The sequence below is a fragment of the Brachyhypopomus gauderio genome, unplaced genomic scaffold (genome assembly GCF_052324685.1).
Source record: "Brachyhypopomus gauderio isolate BG-103 unplaced genomic scaffold, BGAUD_0.2 sc119, whole genome shotgun sequence".
In the NCBI taxonomy this organism is placed as follows: Eukaryota; Metazoa; Chordata; class Actinopteri; order Gymnotiformes; family Hypopomidae; genus Brachyhypopomus; species Brachyhypopomus gauderio.
The window spans coordinates 219,120-239,309 of NW_027506940.1; the positions used below are offsets into that span (position 1 = coordinate 219,120).

Consider the following 20,190-nt stretch of genomic DNA (forward strand, 5'->3'; position numbering starts at 1 on the left):
TGTCATTCTATCAAGAAGCATGTTTCTGCCTGGTATCGAACCAGGGACCTTTCGCGTGTGAGGCGAACGTGATGACCACTACACTACAGAAACCTTGCTTGTCTCAATGGGCACATCTCTCGTGGGCGTTTACTCATACAATCAGAGCATGGAAGTCATCATGTCAACAATGGCTAAGCAGTAGGTCTACTCTGCTTTAAGACAAAACATTCACATCCAAACACCAAATGTTGACATCATTCGATACCTTTATAACACAAACGTCTACAAATCAACCGAGTAGCATGAGTTTTCTATGTTGGGAGACAACATGACAAAGCACTAGGTACGTTTCCACTGAGTTTCATTTTGATTGAACTGGCTACATTAGTACTGCTATCAAGGTACATGGCGATTTAGAACATTCCTGTATCGATCACATGAGACTGACAGCTCACTTTGAGGATCTAAAGGCAAGCGCTCCCCGATAGCCTTTACACTGGCAACAAATCACTAAACAGCAGTGGTGTTTGTCATTCTATCAAGAAGCATGTTTCTGCCTGGTATCGAACCAGGGACCTTTCGCGTGTGAGGCGAACGTGATGACCACTACACTACAGAAACCTTGCTTGTCTCAATGGGCACATCTCTCGTGGGCGTTTCCTCATACAATCAGAGCATGGAAGTCATCATGTCAACAATGGCTAAGCAGTAGGTCTACTCTGCTTTAAGACAAAACATTCACATCCAAACACCAAATGTTGACATCATTCGATACCTTTATAACACAAACGTCTACAAATCAACCGAGTAGCATGAGTTTTCTACGTTGGGAGACAACATGACAAAGCACTAGGTACGTTTCCACTGAGTTTCATTTTGATTGAACTGGCTGCATTAGTACTGCTATCAAGGTACATGGCGATTTAGAACATTCCTGTATCGATCACATGAGACTGACAGCTCACTTTGAGGATCTAAAGGCAAGCGCTCCCCGATAGCCTTTACACTGGCAACAAATCACTAAACAGCAGTGGTGTTTGTCATTCTATCAAGAAACATGTTTCTGCCTGGTATCGAACCAGGAACCTTTCGCGTGTGAGGCGAACGTGATGACCACTACACTACAGAAACCTTGCTTGTCTCAATGGGCACATCTCTCGTGGGCGTTTCCTCATACAATCAGAGCATGGAAGTCATCATGTCAACAATGGCTAAGCAGTAGGTCTACTCTGCTTTAAGACAAAACATTCACATCCAAACACCAAATGTTGACATCATTCGATACCTTTATAACACAAACGTCTACAAATCAACCGAGTAGCATGAGTTTTCTACGTTGGGAGACAACATGACAAAGCACTAGGTACGTTTCCACTGAGTTTCATTTTGATTGAACTGGCTGCATTAGTACTGCTTTCAAGGTACATGGCGATTTAGAACATTCCTGTATCGATCACATGAGACTGACAGCTCACTTTGAGGATCTAAAGGCAAGCGCTCCCCGATAGCCTTTACACTGGCAACAAATCACTAAACAGCAGTGGTGTTAGTCATTCTATCAAGAAGCATGTTTCTGCCTGGTATCGAACCAGGGACCTTTCGCATGTGAGGCGAACGTGATGACCACTACACTACAGAAACCTTGCTTGTCTGAATGGGCACATCTCTCGTGGGCGTTTCCTCATACAATCAGAGCATGGAAGTCATCATGTCAACAATCGCTAAGCAGTAGGTCTACTCTGCTTTAAGACAAAACATTCACATCCAAACACCAAATGTTGACATCATTCGATACCTTTATAACACAAACGTCTACAAATCAACCGAGTAGCATGAGTTTTCTATGTTGGGAGACAACATGACAAAGCACTAGGTAAGTTTCCACTGAGTTTCATTTTGATTGAACCGGCTGCATTAGTACTGCTATCAAGGTACATGGCGATTTAGAACATTCCTGTATCGATCACATGAGACTAACAGCTCACTTTGAGGATCTAAAGGCAAGCGCTCCCCGATAGCCTTTACACTGGCAACAAATCACGAAACAGCAGTGGTGTTTGTCATTCTATCAAGAAGCATGTTTCTGCCTGGTATCGAACCAGGGACCTTTCGCGTGTGAGGCGAACGTGATGACCACTACACTACAGAAACCTTGCTTGTCTCAATGGGCACATCTCTCGTGGGCGTTTCCTCATTCTATCAGAGCATGGAAGTCATCATGTCAACAATGGCTAAGCAGTAGGTCTACTCTGCTTTAAGACAAAACATTCACATCCAAACACCAAATGTTGACATCATTCGATACCTTTATAACACAAACGTCTACAAATCAACCGAGTAGCATGAATTTTCTATGTTGGGAGACAACATGACAAAGCACTAGGTAAGTTTCCACTGAGTTTCATTTTGATTGAACCGGCTGCATTAGTACTGCTATCAAGGTACATGGCGATTTAGAACATTCCTGTATCGATCACATGAGACTGACAGCTCACTTTGAGGATCTAAAGGCAAGCGCTCCCCGATAGCCTTTACACTGGCAACAAATCACTAAACAGCAGTGGTGTTTGTCATTCTATCAAGAAGCATGTTTCTGCCTGGTATCGAACCAGGGACCTTTCGCGTGTAAGGCGAACGTGATGACCACTACACTACAGAAACCTTGTTTGTCTGAATGGGCACATCTCTCGTGGGCGTTTCCTCATACAATCAGAGCATGGAAGTCATCATGTCAACAATGCCTAAGCAGTAGGTCTACTCTGCTTTAAGACAAAACATTCACATCCAAACACCAAATGTTGACATCATTCGATCCCTTTATAACACAAACGTCTACAAATCAACCGAGTAGCATGAGTTTTCTACGTTGGGAGACAACATGACAAAGCACTAGGTAAGTTTCCACTGAGTTTCATTTTGATAGAACCGGCTGCATTAGTACTGCTATCAAGGTACATGGCGATTTAAAACATTCCTGTATCGATCACATGAGACTGACAGCTCACTTTGAGGTTCTAAAGGGAAGAGCTCCCCGATAGCCTTTACACTGGCAACAAACGACTAAACAGCAGTGGTGTGTTTGTCATTCTATCAAGAAGCATGTTTCTGCCTGGTATCGAACCAGGGACCTTTCGCGTGTGAGGCGAACGTGATGACCACTACACTACAGAAACCTTGTTTGTCTGAATGGGCACATCTCTCGTGGGCGTTTCCTCATACAATCAGAGCATGGAAGTCATCATGTCAACAATGCCTAAGCAGTAGGTCTACTCTGCTTTAAGACAAAACATTCACATCCAAACACCAAATGTTGACATCATTCGATCCCTTTATAACACAAACGTCTACAAATCAACCGAGTAGCATGAGTTTTCTACGTTGGGAGACAACATGACAAAGCACTAGGTAAGTTTCCACTGAGTTTCATTTTGATAGAACCGGCTGCATTAGTACTGCTATCAAGGTACATGGCGATTTAAAACATTCCTGTATCGATCACATGAGACTGACAGCTCACTTTGAGGTTCTAAAGGGAAGAGCTCCCCGATAGCCTTTACACTGGCAACAAACGACTAAACAGCAGTGGTGTGTTTGTCATTCTATCAAGAAGCATGTTTCTGCCTCGTATCGAACCAGGGACCTTTCGCGTGTGAGGCGAACGTGATGACCACTACACTACAGAAACCTTGCTAGTCTCAATGGGCACATCTCTCGTGGGCGTTTCCTCATACAATCAGAGCATGGAAGTCATCATGTCAACAATGGCTAAGCAGTAGGTCTACTCTGCTTTAAGACAAAACATTCACATCCAAACACCAAATGTTGACATCATTCGATACCTTTATAACACAAACGTCTACAAATTAACCGAGTAGCATGAGTTTTCTATGTTGGGAGACAACATGACAAAGCACTAGGTACGTTTCCACTGAGTTTCATTTTGATTGAACTGGCTACATTAGTACTGCTATCAAGGTACATGGCGATTTAGAACATTCCTGTATCGATCACATGAGACTGACAGCTCACTTTGAGGATCTAAAGGCAAGCGCTCCCCGATAGCCTTTACACTGGCAACAAATCACTAAACAGCAGTGGTGTTTGTCATTCTATCAAGAAGCATGTTTCTGCCTGGTATCGAACCAGGGACCTTTCACGTGTGAGGCGAACGTGATGACCACTACACTACAGAAACCTTGCTTGTCTGAATGGGCACATCTCTCGTGGGCGTTTCCTCATACAATCAGAGCATGGAAGTCATCATGTCAACAATGGCTAAGCAGTAGGTCTACTCTGCTTTAAGACAAAACATTCACATCCAAACACCAAATGTTGACATCATTCGATACCTTTATAACACAAACGTCTACAAATCAACCGAGTAGCATGAGTTTTCTATGTTGGGAGACAACATGACAAAGCACTAGGCACGTTTCCACTGAGTTTCATTTTGATTGAACTGGCTACATTAGTACTGCTATCAAGGTACATGGCGATTTAGAACATTCCTGTATCGATCACATGAGACTGACAGCTCACTTTGAGGATCTAAAGGCAAGCGCTCCCCGATAGCCTTTACACTGGCAACAAATCACGAAACAGCAGTGGTGTTTGTCATTCTATCAAGAAGCATGTTTCTGCCTGGTATCGAACCAGGGACCTTTCGCGTGTGAGGCGAAAGTGATGACCACTACACTACAGAAACCTTGCTTGTCTTAATGGGCACATCTCTCGTGGGCGTTTCCTCATTCTATCAGAGCATGGAAGTCATCATGTCAACAATGGCTAAGCAGTAGGTCTACTCTGCTTTAAGACAAAACATTCACATCCAAACACCAAATGTTGACATCATTCGATACCTTTATAACACAAACGTCTACAAATCAACCGAGTAGCATGAGTTTTCTACGTTGGGAGACAACATGACAAAGCACTAGGTAAGTTTCCACTGAGTTTCATTTTGATAGAACCGGCTGCATTAGTACTGCTATCAAGGTACATGGCGATTTAAAACATTCCTGTATCGATCACATGAGACTGACAGCTCACTTTGAGGATCTAAAGGCAAGCGCTCCCCGATAGCCTTTACACTGGCAACAAATCACTAAACAGCAGTGGTGTTTGTCATTCTATCAAGAAGCATGTTTCTGCCTGGTATCGAACCAGGGACCTTTCGCGTGTGAGGCGAACGTGATGACCACTACACTACAGAAACCTTGCTTGTCTGAATGGGCACATCTCTCGTGGGCGTTTCCTCATACAATCAGAGCATGGAAGTCATCATGTCAACAATGGCTAAGCAGTAGGTCTACTCTGCTTTAAGACAAAACATTCACATCCAAACACCAAATGTTGACATCATTCGATACCTTTATAACACAAACGTCTACAAATCAACCGAGTAGCATGAGTTTTCTATGTTGGGAGACAACATGACAAAGCACTAGGTACGTTTCCACTGAGTTTCATTTTGATTGAACTGGCTACATTAGTACTGCTATCAAGGTACATGGCGATTTAGAACATTCCTGTATCGATCACATGAGACTGACAGCTCACTTTGAGGATCTAAAGGCAAGCGCTCCCCGATAGCCTTTACACTGGCAACAAATCACTAAACAGCAGTGGTGTTTGTCATTCTATCAAGAAGCATGTTTCTGCCTGGTATCGAACCAGGGACCTTTCGCGTGTGAGGCGAACGTGATGACCACTACACTACAGAAACCTTGCTTGTCTGAATGGGCACATCTCTCGTGGGCGTTTCCTCATACAATCAGAGCATGGAAGTCATCATGTCAACAATGGCTAAGCAGTAGGTCTACTCTGCTTTAAGACAAAACATTCACATCCAAACACCAAATGTTGACATCATTCGATACCTTTATAACACAAACGTCTACAAATCAACCGAGTAGCATGAGTTTTCTATGTTGGGAGACAACATGACAAAGCACTAGGTACGTTTCCACTGAGTTTCATTTTGATTGAACTGGCTACATTAGTACTGCTATGAAGGTACATGGCGATTTAGAACATTCCTGTATCGATCACATGAGACTGACAGCTCACTTTGAGGATCTAAAGGCAAGCGCTCCCCGATAGCCTTTACACTGGCAACAAATCACGAAACAGCAGTGGTGTTTGTCATTCTATCAAGAAGCATGTTTCTGCCTGGTATCGAACCAGGGACCTTTCGCGTGTGAGGCGAACGTGATGACCACTACACTACAGAAACCTTGCTTGTCTTAATGGGCACATCTCTCGTGGGCGTTTCCTCATTCTATCAGAGCATGGAAGTCATCATGTCAACAATGGCTAAGCAGTAGGTCTACTCTGCTTTAAGACAAAACATTCACATCCAAACACCAAATGTTGACATCATTCGATACCTTTATAACACAAACGTCTACAAATCAACCGAGTAGCATGAGTTTTCTATGTTGGGAGACAACATGACAAAGCACTAGGTAAGTTTCCACTGAGTTTCATTTTGATTGAACCGGCTGCATTAGTACTGCTATCAAGGTACATGGCGATTTAGAACATTCCTGTATCGATCACATGAGACTGACAGCTCACTTTAAGGATCTAAAGGCAAGCGCTCCCCGATAGCCTTTACACTGGCAACAAATCACTAAACAGCAGTGGTGTTAGTCATTCTATCAAGAAGCATGTTTCTGCCTGGTATCGAACCAGGGACCTTTCGCATGTGAGGCGAACGTGATGACCACTACACTACAGAAACCTTGCTTGTCTGAATGGCCACATCTCTCGTGGGCGTTTCCTCATACAATCAGAGCATGGAAGTCATCATGTCAACAATCGCTAAGCAGTAGGTCTACTCTGCTTTAAGACAAAACATTCACATCCAAACACCAAATGTTGACATCATTCGATACCTTTATAACACAAACGTCTACAAATCAACCGAGTAGCATGAGTTTTCTATGTTGGGAGACAACATGACAAAGCACTAGGTAAGTTTCCACTGAGTTTCATTTTGATTGAACCGGCTGCATTAGTACTGCTATCAAGGTACATGGCGATTTAGAACATTCCTGTATCGATCACATGAGACTAACAGCTCACTTTGAGGATCTAAAGGCAAGCGCTCCCCGATAGCCTTTACACTGGCAACAAATCACGAAACAGCAGTGGTGTTTGTCATTCTATCAAGAAGCATGTTTCTGCCTGGTATCGAACCAGGGACCTTTCGCGTGTGAGGCGAACGTGATGACCACTACACTACAGAAACCTTGCTTGTCTCAATGGGCACATCTCTCGTGGGCGTTTCCTCATTCTATCAGAGCATGGAAGTCATCATGTCAACAATGGCTAAGCAGTAGGTCTACTCTGCTTTAAGACAAAACATTCACATCCAAACACCAAATGTTGACATCATTCGATACCTTTATAACACAAACGTCTACAAATCAACCGAGTAGCATGAATTTTCTATGTTGGGAGACAACATGACAAAGCACTAGGTAAGTTTCCACTGAGTTTCATTTTGATTGAACCGGCTGCATTAGTACTGCTATCAAGGTACATGGCGATTTAGAACATTCCTGTATCGATCACATGAGACTGACAGCTCACTTTGAGGATCTAAAGGCAAGCGCTCCCCGATAGCCTTTACACTGGCAACAAATCACTAAACAGCAGTGGTGTTTGTCATTCTATCAAGAAGCATGTTTCTGCCTGGTATCGAACCAGGGACCTTTCGCGTGTAAGGCGAACGTGATGACTACTACACTACAGAAACCTTGTTTGTCTGAATGGGCACATCTCTCGTGGGCGTTTCCTCATACAATCAGAGCATGGAAGTCATCATGTCAACAATGCCTAAGCAGTAGGTCTACTCTGCTTTAAGACAAAACATTCACATCCAAACACCAAATGTTGACATCATTCGATCCCTTTATAACACAAACGTCTACAAATCAACCGAGTAGCATGAGTTTTCTACGTTGGGAGACAACATGACAAAGCACTAGGTAAGTTTCCACTGAGTTTCATTTTGATAGAACCGGCTGCATTAGTACTGCTATCAAGGTACATGGCGATTTAAAACATTCCTGTATCGATCACATGAGACTGACAGCTCACTTTGAGGTTCTAAAGGGAAGAGCTCCCCGATAGCCTTTACACTGGCAACAAACGACTAAACAGCAGTGGTGTGTTTGTCATTCTATCAAGAAGCATGTTTCTGCCTGGTATCGAACCAGGGACCTTTCGCGTGTGAGGCGAACGTGATGACCACTACACTACAGAAACCTTGCTAGTCTCAATGGGCACATCTCTCGTGGGCGTTTCCTCATACAATCAGAGCATGGAAGTCATCATGTCAACAATGGCTAAGCAGTAGGTCTACTCTGCTTTAAGACAAAACATTCACATCCAAACACCAAATGTTGACATCATTCGATACCTTTATAACACAAACGTCTACAAATCAACCGAGTAGCATGAGTTTTCTATGTTGGGAGACAACATGACAAAGCACTAGGTACGTTTCCACTGAGTTTCATTTTGATTGAACTGGCTACATTAGTACTGCTATCAAGGTACATGGCGATTTAGAACATTCCTGTATCGATCACATGAGACTGACAGCTCACTTTGAGGATCTAAAGGCAAGCGCTCCCCGATAGCCTTTACACTGGCAACAAATCACGAAACAGCAGTGGTGTTTGTCATTCTATCAAGAAGCATGTTTCTGCCTGGTATCGAACCAGGGACCTTTCGCGTGTGAGGCGAACGTGATGACCACTACACTACAGAAACCTTGCTTGTCTTAATGGGCACATCTCTCGTGGGCGTTTCCTCATTCTATCAGAGCATGGAAGTCATCATGTCAACAATGGCTAAGCAGTAGGTCTACTCTGCTTTAAGACAAAACATTCACATCCAAACACCAAATGTTGACATCATTCGATACCTTTATAACACAAACGTCTACAAATCAACCGAGTAGCATGAGTTTTCTATGTTGGGAGACAACATGACAAAGCACTAGGTAAGTTTCCACTGAGTTTCATTTTGATTGAACCGGCTGCATTAGTACTGCTATCAAGGTACATGGCGATTTAGAACATTCCTGTATCGATCACATGAGACTGACAGCTCACTTTAAGGATCTAAAGGCAAGCGCTCCCCGATAGCCTTTACACTGGCAACAAATCACTAAACAGCAGTGGTGTTAGTCATTCTATCAAGAAGCATGTTTCTGCCTGGTATCGAACCAGGGACCTTTCGCATGTGAGGCGAACGTGATGACCACTACACTACAGAAACCTTGCTTGTCTGAATGGCCACATCTCTCGTGGGCGTTTCCTCATACAATCAGAGCATGGAAGTCATCATGTCAACAATCGCTAAGCAGTAGGTCTACTCTGCTTTAAGACAAAACATTCACATCCAAACACCAAATGTTGACATCATTCGATACCTTTATAACACAAACGTCTACAAATCAACCGAGTAGCATGAGTTTTCTATGTTGGGAGACAACATGACAAAGCACTAGGTACGTTTCCACTGAGTTTCATTTTGATTGAACTGGCTGCATTAGTACTGCTATCAAGGTACATGGCGATTTAGAACATTCCTGTATCGATCACATGAGACTGACAGCTCACTTTGAGGATCTAAAGGCAAGCGCTCCCCGATAGCCTTTACACTGGCAACAAATCACTAAACAGCAGTGGTGTTTGTCATTCTATCAAGAAGCATGTTTCTGCCTGGTATCGAACCAGGGACCTTTCGCGTGTGAGGCGAACGTGATGACCACTACACTACAGAAACCTTGCTTGTCTGAATGGGCACATCTCTCGTGGGCGTTTCCTCATACAATCAGAGCATGGAAGTCATCATGTCAACAATGGCTAAGCAGTAGGTCTACTCTGCTTTAAGACAAAACATTCACATCCAAACACCAAATGTTGACATCATTCGATACCTTTATAACACAAACGTCTACAAATCAACCGAGTAGCATGAGTTTTCTATGTTGGGAGACAACATGACAAAGCACTAGGTACGTTTCCACTGAGTTTCATTTTGATTGAACTGGCTACATTAGTACTGCTATCAAGGTACATGGCGATTTAGAACATTCCTGTATCGATCACATGAGACTGACAGCTCACTTTGAGGATCTAAAGGCAAGCGCTCCCCGATAGCCTTTACACTGGCAACAAATCACGAAACAGCAGTGGTGTTTGTCATTCTATCAAGAAGCATGTTTCTGCCTGGTATCGAACCAGGGACCTTTCGCGTGTGAGGCGAACGTGATGACCACTACACTACAGAAACCTTGCTTGTCTTAATGGGCACATCTCTCGTGGGCGTTTCCTCATTCTATCAGAGCATGGAAGTCATCATGTCAACAATGGCTAAGCAGTAGGTCTACTCTGCTTTAAGACAAAACATTCACATCCAAACACCAAATGTTGACATCATTCGATACCTTTATAACACAAACGTCTACAAATCAACCGAGTAGCATGAGTTTTCTATGTTGGGAGACAACATGACAAAGCACTAGGTAAGTTTCCACTGAGTTTCATTTTGATTGAACCGGCTGCATTAGTACTGCTATCAAGGTACATGGCGATTTAGAACATTCCTGTATCGATCACATGAGACTGACAGCTCACTTTAAGGATCTAAAGGCAAGCGCTCCCCGATAGCCTTTACACTGGCAACAAATCACTAAACAGCAGTGGTGTTAGTCATTCTATCAAGAAGCATGTTTCTGCCTGGTATCGAACCAGGGACCTTTCGCATGTGAGGCGAACGTGATGACCACTACACTACAGAAACCTTGCTTGTCTGAATGGCCACATCTCTCGTGGGCGTTTCCTCATACAATCAGAGCATGGAAGTCATCATGTCAACAATCGCTAAGCAGTAGGTCTACTCTGCTTTAAGACAAAACATTCACATCCAAACACCAAATGTTGACATCATTCGATACCTTTATAACACAAACGTCTACAAATCAACCGAGTAGCATGAGTTTTCTATGTTGGGAGACAACATGACAAAGCACTAGGTAAGTTTCCACTGAGTTTCATTTTGATTGAACCGGCTGCATTAGTACTGCTATCAAGGTACATGGCGATTTAGAACATTCCTGTATCGATCACATGAGACTAACAGCTCACTTTGAGGATCTAAAGGCAAGCGCTCCCCGATAGCCTTTACACTGGCAACAAATCACGAAACAGCAGTGGTGTTTGTCATTCTATCAAGAAGCATGTTTCTGCCTGGTATCGAACCAGGGACCTTTCGCGTGTGAGGCGAACGTGATGACCACTACACTACAGAAACCTTGCTTGTCTCAATGGGCACATCTCTCGTGGGCGTTTCCTCATTCTATCAGAGCATGGAAGTCATCATGTCAACAATGGCTAAGCAGTAGGTCTACTCTGCTTTAAGACAAAACATTCACATCCAAACACCAAATGTTGACATCATTCGATACCTTTATAACACAAACGTCTACAAATCAACCGAGTAGCATGAATTTTCTATGTTGGGAGACAACATGACAAAGCACTAGGTAAGTTTCCACTGAGTTTCATTTTGATTGAACCGGCTGCATTAGTACTGCTATCAAGGTACATGGCGATTTAGAACATTCCTGTATCGATCACATGAGACTGACAGCTCACTTTGAGGATCTAAAGGCAAGCGCTCCCCGATAGCCTTTACACTGGCAACAAATCACTAAACAGCAGTGGTGTTTGTCATTCTATCAAGAAGCATGTTTCTGCCTGGTATCGAACCAGGGACCTTTCGCGTGTAAGGCGAACGTGATGACCACTACACTACAGAAACCTTGTTTGTCTGAATGGGCACATCTCTCGTGGGCGTTTCCTCATACAATCAGAGCATGGAAGTCATCATGTCAACAATGCCTAAGCAGTAGGTCTACTCTGCTTTAAGACAAAACATTCACATCCAAACACCAAATGTTGACATCATTCGATCCCTTTATAACACAAACGTCTACAAATCAACCGAGTAGCATGAGTTTTCTACGTTGGGAGACAACATGACAAAGCACTAGGTAAGTTTCCACTGAGTTTCATTTTGATAGAACCGGCTGCATTAGTACTGCTATCAAGGTACATGGCGATTTAAAACATTCCTGTATCGATCACATGAGACTGACAGCTCACTTTGAGGTTCTAAAGGGAAGAGCTCCCCGATAGCCTTTACACTGGCAACAAACGACTAAACAGCAGTGGTGTGTTTGTCATTCTATCAAGAAGCATGTTTCTGCCTGGTATCGAACCAGGGACCTTTCGCGTGTGAGGCGAACGTGATGACCACTACACTACAGAAACCTTGCTAGTCTCAATGGGCACATCTCTCGTGGGCGTTTCCTCATACAATCAGAGCATGGAAGTCATCATGTCAACAATGGCTAAGCAGTAGGTCTACTCTGCTTTAAGACAAAACATTCACATCCAAACACCAAATGTTGACATCATTCGATACCTTTATAACACAAACGTCTACAAATCAACCGAGTAGCATGAGTTTTCTATGTTGGGAGACAACATGACAAAGCACTAGGTACGTTTCCACTGAGTTTCATTTTGATTGAACTGGCTACATTAGTACTGCTATCAAGGTACATGGCGATTTAGAACATTCCTGTATCGATCACATGAGACTGACAGCTCACTTTGAGGATCTAAAGGCAAGCGCTCCCCGATAGCCTTTACACTGGCAACAAATCACGAAACAGCAGTGGTGTTTGTCATTCTATCAAGAAGCATGTTTCTGCCTGGTATCGAACCAGGGACCTTTCGCGTGTGAGGCGAACGTGATGACCACTACACTACAGAAACCTTGCTTGTCTTAATGGGCACATCTCTCGTGGGCGTTTCCTCATTCTATCAGAGCATGGAAGTCATCATGTCAACAATGGCTAAGCAGTAGGTCTACTCTGCTTTAAGACAAAACATTCACATCCAAACACCAAATGTTGACATCATTCGATACCTTTATAACACAAACGTCTACAAATCAACCGAGTAGCATGAGTTTTCTATGTTGGGAGACAACATGACAAAGCACTAGGTAAGTTTCCACTGAGTTTCATTTTGATTGAACCGGCTGCATTAGTACTGCTATCAAGGTACATGGCGATTTAGAACATTCCTGTATCGATCACATGAGACTGACAGCTCACTTTAAGGATCTAAAGGCAAGCGCTCCCCGATAGCCTTTACACTGGCAACAAATCACTAAACAGCAGTGGTGTTAGTCATTCTATCAAGAAGCATGTTTCTGCCTGGTATCGAACCAGGGACCTTTCGCATGTGAGGCGAACGTGATGACCACTACACTACAGAAACCTTGCTTGTCTGAATGGCCACATCTCTCGTGGGCGTTTCCTCATACAATCAGAGCATGGAAGTCATCATGTCAACAATCGCTAAGCAGTAGGTCTACTCTGCTTTAAGACAAAACATTCACATCCAAACACCAAATGTTGACATCATTCGATACCTTTATAACACAAACGTCTACAAATCAACCGAGTAGCATGAGTTTTCTATGTTGGGAGACAACATGACAAAGCACTAGGTAAGTTTCCACTGAGTTTCATTTTGATTGAACCGGCTGCATTAGTACTGCTATCAAGGTACATGGCGATTTAGAACATTCCTGTATCGATCACATGAGACTAACAGCTCACTTTGAGGATCTAAAGGCAAGCGCTCCCCGATAGCCTTTACACTGGCAACAAATCACGAAACAGCAGTGGTGTTTGTCATTCTATCAAGAAGCATGTTTCTGCCTGGTATCGAACCAGGGACCTTTCGCGTGTGAGGCGAACGTGATGACCACTACACTACAGAAACCTTGCTTGTCTCAATGGGCACATCTCTCGTGGGCGTTTCCTCATTCTATCAGAGCATGGAAGTCATCATGTCAACAATGGCTAAGCAGTAGGTCTACTCTGCTTTAAGACAAAACATTCACATCCAAACACCAAATGTTGACATCATTCGATACCTTTATAACACAAACGTCTACAAATCAACCGAGTAGCATGAATTTTCTATGTTGGGAGACAACATGACAAAGCACTAGGTAAGTTTCCACTGAGTTTCATTTTGATTGAACCGGCTGCATTAGTACTGCTATCAAGGTACATGGCGATTTAGAACATTCCTGTATCGATCACATGAGACTGACAGCTCACTTTGAGGATCTAAAGGCAAGCGCTCCCCGATAGCCTTTACACTGGCAACAAATCACTAAACAGCAGTGGTGTTTGTCATTCTATCAAGAAGCATGTTTCTGCCTGGTATCGAACCAGGGACCTTTCGCGTGTAAGGCGAACGTGATGACCACTACACTACAGAAACCTTGTTTGTCTGAATGGGCACATCTCTCGTGGGCGTTTCCTCATACAATCAGAGCATGGAAGTCATCATGTCAACAATGCCTAAGCAGTAGGTCTACTCTGCTTTAAGACAAAACATTCACATCCAAACACCAAATGTTGACATCATTCGATCCCTTTATAACACAAACGTCTACAAATCAACCGAGTAGCATGAGTTTTCTACGTTGGGAGACAACATGACAAAGCACTAGGTAAGTTTCCACTGAGTTTCATTTTGATAGAACCGGCTGCATTAGTACTGCTATCAAGGTACATGGCGATTTAAAACATTCCTGTATCGATCACATGAGACTGACAGCTCACTTTGAGGTTCTAAAGGGAAGAGCTCCCCGATAGCCTTTACACTGGCAACAAACGACTAAACAGCAGTGGTGTGTTTGTCATTCTATCAAGAAGCATGTTTCTGCCTGGTATCGAACCAGGGACCTTTCGCGTGTGAGGCGAACGTGATGACCACTACACTACAGAAACCTTGCTAGTCTCAATGGGCACATCTCTCGTGGGCGTTTCCTCATACAATCAGAGCATGGAAGTCATCATGTCAACAATGGCTAAGCAGTAGGTCTACTCTGCTTTAAGACAAAACATTCACATCCAAACACCAAATGTTGACATCATTCGATACCTTTATAACACAAACGTCTACAAATCAACCGAGTAGCATGAGTTTTCTATGTTGGGAGACAACATGACAAAGCACTAGGTACGTTTCCACTGAGTTTCATTTTGATTGAACTGGCTACATTAGTACTGCTATCAAGGAACATGGCGATTTAGAACATTCCTGTATCGATCACATGAGACTGACAGCTCACTTTGAGGATCTAAAGGTAAGCGCTCCCCGATAGCCTTTACACTGGCAACAAATCACTAAACAGCAGTGGTGTTTGTCATTCTATCAAGAAGCATGTTTCTGCCTGGTATCGAACCAGGGACCTTTCGCGTGTGAGGCGAACGTGATGACCACTACACTACAGAAACCTTGCTTGTCTGAATGGGCACATCTCTCGTGGGCGTTTCCTCATACAATCAGAGCATGGAAGTCATCATGTCAACAATGGCTAAGCAGTAGGTCTACTCTGCTTTAAGACAAAACATTCACATCCAAACACCAAATGTTGACATCATTCGATACCTTTATAACACAAACGTCTACAAATCAACCGAGTAGCATGAGTTTTCTATGTTGGGAGACAACATGACAAAGCACTAGGTACGTTTCCACTGAGTTTCATTTTGATTGAACTGGCTACATTAGTACTGCTATCAAGGTACATGGCGATTTAGAACATTCCTGTATCGATCACATGAGACTGACAGCTCACTTTGAGGATCTAAAGGCAAGCGCTCCCCGATAGCCTTTACACTGGCAACAAATCACGAAACAGCAGTGGTGTTTGTCATTCTATCAAGAAGCATGTTTCTGCCTGGTATCGAACCAGGGACCTTTCGCGTGTGAGGCGAAAGTGATGACCACTACACTACAGAAACCTTGCTTGTCTTAATGGGCACATCTCTCGTGGGCGTTTCCTCATTCTATCAGAGCATGGAAGTCATCATGTCAACAATGGCTAAGCAGTAGGTCTACTCTGCTTTAAGACAAAACATTCACATCCAAACACCAAATGTTGACATCATTCGATACCTTTATAACACAAACGTCTACAAATCAACCGAGTAGCATGAGTTTTCTATGTTGGGAGACAACATGACAAAGCACTAGGTACGTTTCCACTGAGTTTCATTTTGATTGAACTGGCTACATTAGTACTGCTATCAAGGTACATGGCGATTTAGAACATTCCTGTATCGATCACATGAGACTGACAGCTCACTTTGAGGATCTAAAGGCAAGCGCTCCCCGATAGCCTTTACACTGGCAACAAATCACTAAACAGCAGTGGTGTTTGTCATTCTATCAAGAAGCATGTTTCTGCCTGGTATCGAACCAGGGACCTTTCACGTGTGAGGCGAACGTGATGACCACTACACTACAGAAACCTTGCTTGTCTGAATGGCCACATCTCTCGTGGGCGTTTCCTCATACAATCAGAGCATGGAAGTCATCATGTCAACAATGCCTAAGCAGTAGGTCTACTCTGCTTTAAGACAAAACATTCACATCCAAACACCAAATGTTGACATCATTCGATCCCTTTATAACACAAACGTCTACAAATCAACCGAGTAGCATGAGTTTTCTACGTTGGGAGACAACATGACAAAGCACTAGGTAAGTTTCCACTGAGTTTCATTTTGATAGAACCAGCTGCATTAGTACTGCTATCAAGGTACATGGCGATTTAAAACATTCCTGTATTGATCACATGAGACTGACAGCTCACTTTGAGGTTCTAAAGGGAAGAGCTCCACGATAGCCTTTACACTGGCAACAAACGACTAAACAGCAGTGGTGTGTTTGTCATTCTATCAAGAAGCATGTTTCTGCCTGGTATCGAACCAGGGACCTTTCGCGTGTGAGGCGAACGAGATGACCACTACACTACAGAAACCTTGCTTGTCTCAATGGGCACATCTCTCGTGGGCGTTTCCTCATTCTATCAGAGCATGGAAGTCATCATGTCAACAATGGCTAAGCAGTAGGTCTACTCTGCTTTAAGACAAAACATTCACATCCAAACACCAAATGTTGACATCATTCGATACCTTTATAACACAAACGTCTACAAATCAACCGAGTAGCATGAATTTTCTATGTTGGGAGACAACATGACAAAGCACTAGGTAAGTTTCCACTGAGTTTCATTTTGATTGAACCGGCTGCATTAGTACTGCTATCAAGGTACATGGCGATTTAGAAGATTCCTGTATCGATCACATGAGACTGACAGCTCACTTTGAGGATCTAAAGGCAAGCGCTCCCCGATAGCCTTTACACTAGCAACAAATCACTAAACAGCAGTGGTGTTTGTCATTCTATCAAGAAGCATGTTTCTGCCTGGTATCGAACCAGGGACCTTTCGCGTGTAAGGCGAACGTGATGACCACTACACTACAGAAACCTTGCTTGTCTGAATGGCCACATCTCTCGTGGGCGTTTCCTCATACAATCAGAGCATGGAAGTCATCATGTCAACAATGCCTAAGCAGTAGGTCTACTCTGCTTTAAGACAAAACATTCACATCCAAACACCAAATGTTGACATCATTCGATCCCTTTATAACACAAACGTCTACAAATCAACCGAGTAGCATGAGTTTTCTACGTTGGGAGACAACATGACAAAGCACTAGGTAAGTTTCCACTGAGTTTCATTTTGATAGAACCGGCTGCATTAGTACTGCTATCAAGGTACATGGCGATTTAAAACATTCCTGTATCGATCACATGAGACTGACAGCTCACTTTGAGGATCTAAAGGCAAGCGCTCCCCGATAGCCTTTACACTGGCAACAAATCACTAAACAGCAGTGGTGTTTGTCATTCTATCAAGAAGCATGTTTCTGCCTGGTATCGAACCAGGGACCTTTCGCGTGTGAGGCGAACGTGATGACCACTACACTACAGAAACCTTGCTTGTCTGAATGGGCACATCTCTCGTGGGCGTTTCCTCATACAATCAGAGCATGGAAGTCATCATGTCAACAATGGCTAAGCAGTAGGTCTACTCTGCTTTAAGACAAAACATTCACATCCAAACACCAAATGTTGACATCATTCGATACCTTTATAACACAAACGTCTACAAATCAACCGAGTAGCATGAGTTTTCTATGTTGGGAGACAACATGACAAAGCACTAGGTAAGTTTCCACTGAGTTTCATTTTGATTGAACCGGCTGCATTAGTACTGCTATCAAGGTACATGGCGATTTAGAACATTCCTGTATCGATCACATGAGACTGACAGCTCACTTTGAGGATCTAAAGGCAAGCGCTCCCCGATAGCCTTTACACTGGCAACAAATCACTAAACAGCAGTGGTGTTTGTCATTCTATCAAGAAGCATGTTTCTGCCTGGTATCGAACCAGGGACCTTTCGCGTGTGAGGCAAACGTGATGACCACTACACTACAGAAACCTTGCTTGTCTCAATGGGCACATCTCTCGTGGGCGTTTCCTCATTCTATCAGAGCATGGAAGTCATCATGTCAACAATGGCTAAGCAGTAGGTCTACTCTGCTTTAAGACAAAACATTCACATCCAAACACCAAATGTTGACATCATTCGATACCTTTATAACACAAACGTCTACAAATCAACCGAGTAGCATGAATTTTCTATGTTGGGAGACAACATGACAAAGCACTAGGTAAGTTTCCACTGAGTTTCATTTTGATTGAACCGGCTGCATTAGTACTGCTATCAAGGTACATGGCGAGTTAGAACATTCCTGTATCGATCACATGAGACTGACAGCTCACTTTGAGGATCTAAAGGCAAGCGCTCCCCGATAGCCTTTACACTGGCAACAAATCACTAAACAGCAGTGGTGTTTGTCATTCTATCAAGAAGCATGTTTCTGCCTGGTATCGAACCAGGGACCTTTCGCGTGTAAGGCGAACATGATGACCACTACACTACAGAAACCTTGTTTGTCTGAATGGGCACATCTCTCGTGGGCGTTTCCTCATACAATCAGAGCATGGAAGTCATCATGTCAACAATGCCTAAGCAGTAGGTCTACTCTGCTTTAAGACAAAACATTCACATCCAAACACCAAATGTTGACATCATTCGATCCCTTTATAACACAAACGTCTACAAATCAACCGAGTAGCATGAGTTTTCTACGTTGGGAGACAACATGACAAAGCACTAGGTAAGTTTCCACTGAGTTTCATTTTGATAGAACCGGCTGCATTAGTACTGCTATCAAGGTACATGGCGATTTAAAACATTCCTGTATCGATCACATGAGACTGACAGCTCACTTTGAGGTTCTAAAGGGAAGAGCTCCCCGATAGCCTTTACACTGGCAACAAACGACTAAACAGCAGTGGTGTGTTTGTCATTCTATCAAGAAGCATGTTTCTGCCTGGTATCGAACCAGGGACCTTTCGCGTGTGAGGCGAACGTGATGACCACTACACTACAGAAACCTTGTTTGTCTGAATGGGCACATCTCTCGTGGGCGTTTCCTCATACAATCAGAGCATGGAAGTCATCATGTCAACAATGCCTAAGCAGTAGGTCTACTCTGCTTTAAGACAAAACATTCACATCCAAACACCAAATGTTGACATCATTCGATCCCTTTATAACACAAACGTCTACAAATCAACCGAGTAGCATGAGTTTTCTACGTTGGGAGACAACATGACAAAGCACTAGGTAAGTTTCCACTGAGTTTCATTTTGATAGAACCGGCTGCATTAGTACTGCTATCAAGGTACATGGCGATTTAAAACATTCCTGTATCGATCACATGAGACTGACAGCTCACTTTGAGGTTCTAAAGGGAAGAGCTCCCCGATAGCCTTTACACTGGCAACAAACGACTAAACAGCAGTGGTGTGTTTGTCATTCTATCAAGAAGCATGTTTCTGCCTGGTATCGAACCAGGGACCTTTCGCGTGTGAGGCGAACGTGATGACCACTACACTACAGAAACCTTGCTAGTCTCAATAGGCACATCTCTCGTGGGCGTTTCCTCATACAATCAGAGCATGGAAGTCATCATGTCAACAATGGCTAAGCAGTAGGTCTACTCTGCTTTAAGACAAAACATTCACATCCAAACACCAAATGTTGACATCATTCGATACCTTTATAACACAAACGTCTACAAATCAACCGAGTAGC

At 43.3% G+C, this 20,190-nt stretch overlaps 38 non-coding genes across 38 annotated transcripts; all 38 read right to left on the reverse strand.

The window, feature by feature from the left end:
• Window positions 1–20: 20 nt before the first annotated feature.
• On the reverse strand, window positions 21–93 carry trnav-cac (transfer RNA valine (anticodon CAC)). Its single transcript has one exon. It is a non-coding gene; the product is annotated as a tRNA-Val (tRNA).
• Window positions 94–530: 437 nt separating this feature from the next.
• Window positions 531–603, reverse strand: trnav-cac (transfer RNA valine (anticodon CAC)). The gene has a single exon. It is a non-coding gene; the product is annotated as a tRNA-Val (tRNA).
• A 437-nt stretch (window positions 604–1,040) lies between these two features.
• On the reverse strand, window positions 1,041–1,113 carry trnav-cac (transfer RNA valine (anticodon CAC)). The gene has a single exon. It is a non-coding gene; the product is annotated as a tRNA-Val (tRNA).
• Window positions 1,114–1,550: 437 nt separating this feature from the next.
• trnav-cac (transfer RNA valine (anticodon CAC)) lies at window positions 1,551–1,623 on the reverse strand. Its single transcript has one exon. It is a non-coding gene; the product is annotated as a tRNA-Val (tRNA).
• Window positions 1,624–2,060: 437 nt separating this feature from the next.
• On the reverse strand, window positions 2,061–2,133 carry trnav-cac (transfer RNA valine (anticodon CAC)). Its single transcript has one exon. It is a non-coding gene; the product is annotated as a tRNA-Val (tRNA).
• Window positions 2,134–2,570: 437 nt separating this feature from the next.
• On the reverse strand, window positions 2,571–2,643 carry trnav-uac (transfer RNA valine (anticodon UAC)). The gene has a single exon. It is a non-coding gene; the product is annotated as a tRNA-Val (tRNA).
• Window positions 2,644–3,082: 439 nt separating this feature from the next.
• Window positions 3,083–3,155, reverse strand: trnav-cac (transfer RNA valine (anticodon CAC)). Its single transcript has one exon. It is a non-coding gene; the product is annotated as a tRNA-Val (tRNA).
• A 949-nt stretch (window positions 3,156–4,104) lies between these two features.
• On the reverse strand, window positions 4,105–4,177 carry trnav-cac (transfer RNA valine (anticodon CAC)). The gene has a single exon. It is a non-coding gene; the product is annotated as a tRNA-Val (tRNA).
• Window positions 4,178–4,614: 437 nt separating this feature from the next.
• trnav-cac (transfer RNA valine (anticodon CAC)) lies at window positions 4,615–4,687 on the reverse strand. Its single transcript has one exon. It is a non-coding gene; the product is annotated as a tRNA-Val (tRNA).
• A 437-nt stretch (window positions 4,688–5,124) lies between these two features.
• trnav-cac (transfer RNA valine (anticodon CAC)) lies at window positions 5,125–5,197 on the reverse strand. The gene has a single exon. It is a non-coding gene; the product is annotated as a tRNA-Val (tRNA).
• A 437-nt stretch (window positions 5,198–5,634) lies between these two features.
• trnav-cac (transfer RNA valine (anticodon CAC)) lies at window positions 5,635–5,707 on the reverse strand. Its single transcript has one exon. It is a non-coding gene; the product is annotated as a tRNA-Val (tRNA).
• Window positions 5,708–6,144: 437 nt separating this feature from the next.
• trnav-cac (transfer RNA valine (anticodon CAC)) lies at window positions 6,145–6,217 on the reverse strand. The gene has a single exon. It is a non-coding gene; the product is annotated as a tRNA-Val (tRNA).
• A 437-nt stretch (window positions 6,218–6,654) lies between these two features.
• trnav-cac (transfer RNA valine (anticodon CAC)) lies at window positions 6,655–6,727 on the reverse strand. The gene has a single exon. It is a non-coding gene; the product is annotated as a tRNA-Val (tRNA).
• Window positions 6,728–7,164: 437 nt separating this feature from the next.
• Window positions 7,165–7,237, reverse strand: trnav-cac (transfer RNA valine (anticodon CAC)). The gene has a single exon. It is a non-coding gene; the product is annotated as a tRNA-Val (tRNA).
• A 437-nt stretch (window positions 7,238–7,674) lies between these two features.
• trnav-uac (transfer RNA valine (anticodon UAC)) lies at window positions 7,675–7,747 on the reverse strand. Its single transcript has one exon. It is a non-coding gene; the product is annotated as a tRNA-Val (tRNA).
• A 439-nt stretch (window positions 7,748–8,186) lies between these two features.
• trnav-cac (transfer RNA valine (anticodon CAC)) lies at window positions 8,187–8,259 on the reverse strand. Its single transcript has one exon. It is a non-coding gene; the product is annotated as a tRNA-Val (tRNA).
• A 437-nt stretch (window positions 8,260–8,696) lies between these two features.
• Window positions 8,697–8,769, reverse strand: trnav-cac (transfer RNA valine (anticodon CAC)). The gene has a single exon. It is a non-coding gene; the product is annotated as a tRNA-Val (tRNA).
• A 437-nt stretch (window positions 8,770–9,206) lies between these two features.
• trnav-cac (transfer RNA valine (anticodon CAC)) lies at window positions 9,207–9,279 on the reverse strand. Its single transcript has one exon. It is a non-coding gene; the product is annotated as a tRNA-Val (tRNA).
• Window positions 9,280–9,716: 437 nt separating this feature from the next.
• On the reverse strand, window positions 9,717–9,789 carry trnav-cac (transfer RNA valine (anticodon CAC)). The gene has a single exon. It is a non-coding gene; the product is annotated as a tRNA-Val (tRNA).
• A 437-nt stretch (window positions 9,790–10,226) lies between these two features.
• Window positions 10,227–10,299, reverse strand: trnav-cac (transfer RNA valine (anticodon CAC)). The gene has a single exon. It is a non-coding gene; the product is annotated as a tRNA-Val (tRNA).
• Window positions 10,300–10,736: 437 nt separating this feature from the next.
• On the reverse strand, window positions 10,737–10,809 carry trnav-cac (transfer RNA valine (anticodon CAC)). Its single transcript has one exon. It is a non-coding gene; the product is annotated as a tRNA-Val (tRNA).
• Window positions 10,810–11,246: 437 nt separating this feature from the next.
• Window positions 11,247–11,319, reverse strand: trnav-cac (transfer RNA valine (anticodon CAC)). Its single transcript has one exon. It is a non-coding gene; the product is annotated as a tRNA-Val (tRNA).
• Window positions 11,320–11,756: 437 nt separating this feature from the next.
• Window positions 11,757–11,829, reverse strand: trnav-uac (transfer RNA valine (anticodon UAC)). The gene has a single exon. It is a non-coding gene; the product is annotated as a tRNA-Val (tRNA).
• A 439-nt stretch (window positions 11,830–12,268) lies between these two features.
• trnav-cac (transfer RNA valine (anticodon CAC)) lies at window positions 12,269–12,341 on the reverse strand. The gene has a single exon. It is a non-coding gene; the product is annotated as a tRNA-Val (tRNA).
• Window positions 12,342–12,778: 437 nt separating this feature from the next.
• On the reverse strand, window positions 12,779–12,851 carry trnav-cac (transfer RNA valine (anticodon CAC)). The gene has a single exon. It is a non-coding gene; the product is annotated as a tRNA-Val (tRNA).
• A 437-nt stretch (window positions 12,852–13,288) lies between these two features.
• Window positions 13,289–13,361, reverse strand: trnav-cac (transfer RNA valine (anticodon CAC)). The gene has a single exon. It is a non-coding gene; the product is annotated as a tRNA-Val (tRNA).
• Window positions 13,362–13,798: 437 nt separating this feature from the next.
• Window positions 13,799–13,871, reverse strand: trnav-cac (transfer RNA valine (anticodon CAC)). Its single transcript has one exon. It is a non-coding gene; the product is annotated as a tRNA-Val (tRNA).
• A 437-nt stretch (window positions 13,872–14,308) lies between these two features.
• On the reverse strand, window positions 14,309–14,381 carry trnav-uac (transfer RNA valine (anticodon UAC)). The gene has a single exon. It is a non-coding gene; the product is annotated as a tRNA-Val (tRNA).
• Window positions 14,382–14,820: 439 nt separating this feature from the next.
• trnav-cac (transfer RNA valine (anticodon CAC)) lies at window positions 14,821–14,893 on the reverse strand. The gene has a single exon. It is a non-coding gene; the product is annotated as a tRNA-Val (tRNA).
• A 437-nt stretch (window positions 14,894–15,330) lies between these two features.
• Window positions 15,331–15,403, reverse strand: trnav-cac (transfer RNA valine (anticodon CAC)). Its single transcript has one exon. It is a non-coding gene; the product is annotated as a tRNA-Val (tRNA).
• Window positions 15,404–15,840: 437 nt separating this feature from the next.
• trnav-cac (transfer RNA valine (anticodon CAC)) lies at window positions 15,841–15,913 on the reverse strand. The gene has a single exon. It is a non-coding gene; the product is annotated as a tRNA-Val (tRNA).
• Window positions 15,914–16,350: 437 nt separating this feature from the next.
• On the reverse strand, window positions 16,351–16,423 carry trnav-cac (transfer RNA valine (anticodon CAC)). The gene has a single exon. It is a non-coding gene; the product is annotated as a tRNA-Val (tRNA).
• A 949-nt stretch (window positions 16,424–17,372) lies between these two features.
• Window positions 17,373–17,445, reverse strand: trnav-uac (transfer RNA valine (anticodon UAC)). The gene has a single exon. It is a non-coding gene; the product is annotated as a tRNA-Val (tRNA).
• A 437-nt stretch (window positions 17,446–17,882) lies between these two features.
• On the reverse strand, window positions 17,883–17,955 carry trnav-cac (transfer RNA valine (anticodon CAC)). Its single transcript has one exon. It is a non-coding gene; the product is annotated as a tRNA-Val (tRNA).
• Window positions 17,956–18,392: 437 nt separating this feature from the next.
• Window positions 18,393–18,465, reverse strand: trnav-cac (transfer RNA valine (anticodon CAC)). The gene has a single exon. It is a non-coding gene; the product is annotated as a tRNA-Val (tRNA).
• A 437-nt stretch (window positions 18,466–18,902) lies between these two features.
• Window positions 18,903–18,975, reverse strand: trnav-uac (transfer RNA valine (anticodon UAC)). The gene has a single exon. It is a non-coding gene; the product is annotated as a tRNA-Val (tRNA).
• A 439-nt stretch (window positions 18,976–19,414) lies between these two features.
• On the reverse strand, window positions 19,415–19,487 carry trnav-cac (transfer RNA valine (anticodon CAC)). Its single transcript has one exon. It is a non-coding gene; the product is annotated as a tRNA-Val (tRNA).
• Window positions 19,488–19,926: 439 nt separating this feature from the next.
• On the reverse strand, window positions 19,927–19,999 carry trnav-cac (transfer RNA valine (anticodon CAC)). Its single transcript has one exon. It is a non-coding gene; the product is annotated as a tRNA-Val (tRNA).
• Window positions 20,000–20,190: the final 191 nt, after the last annotated feature.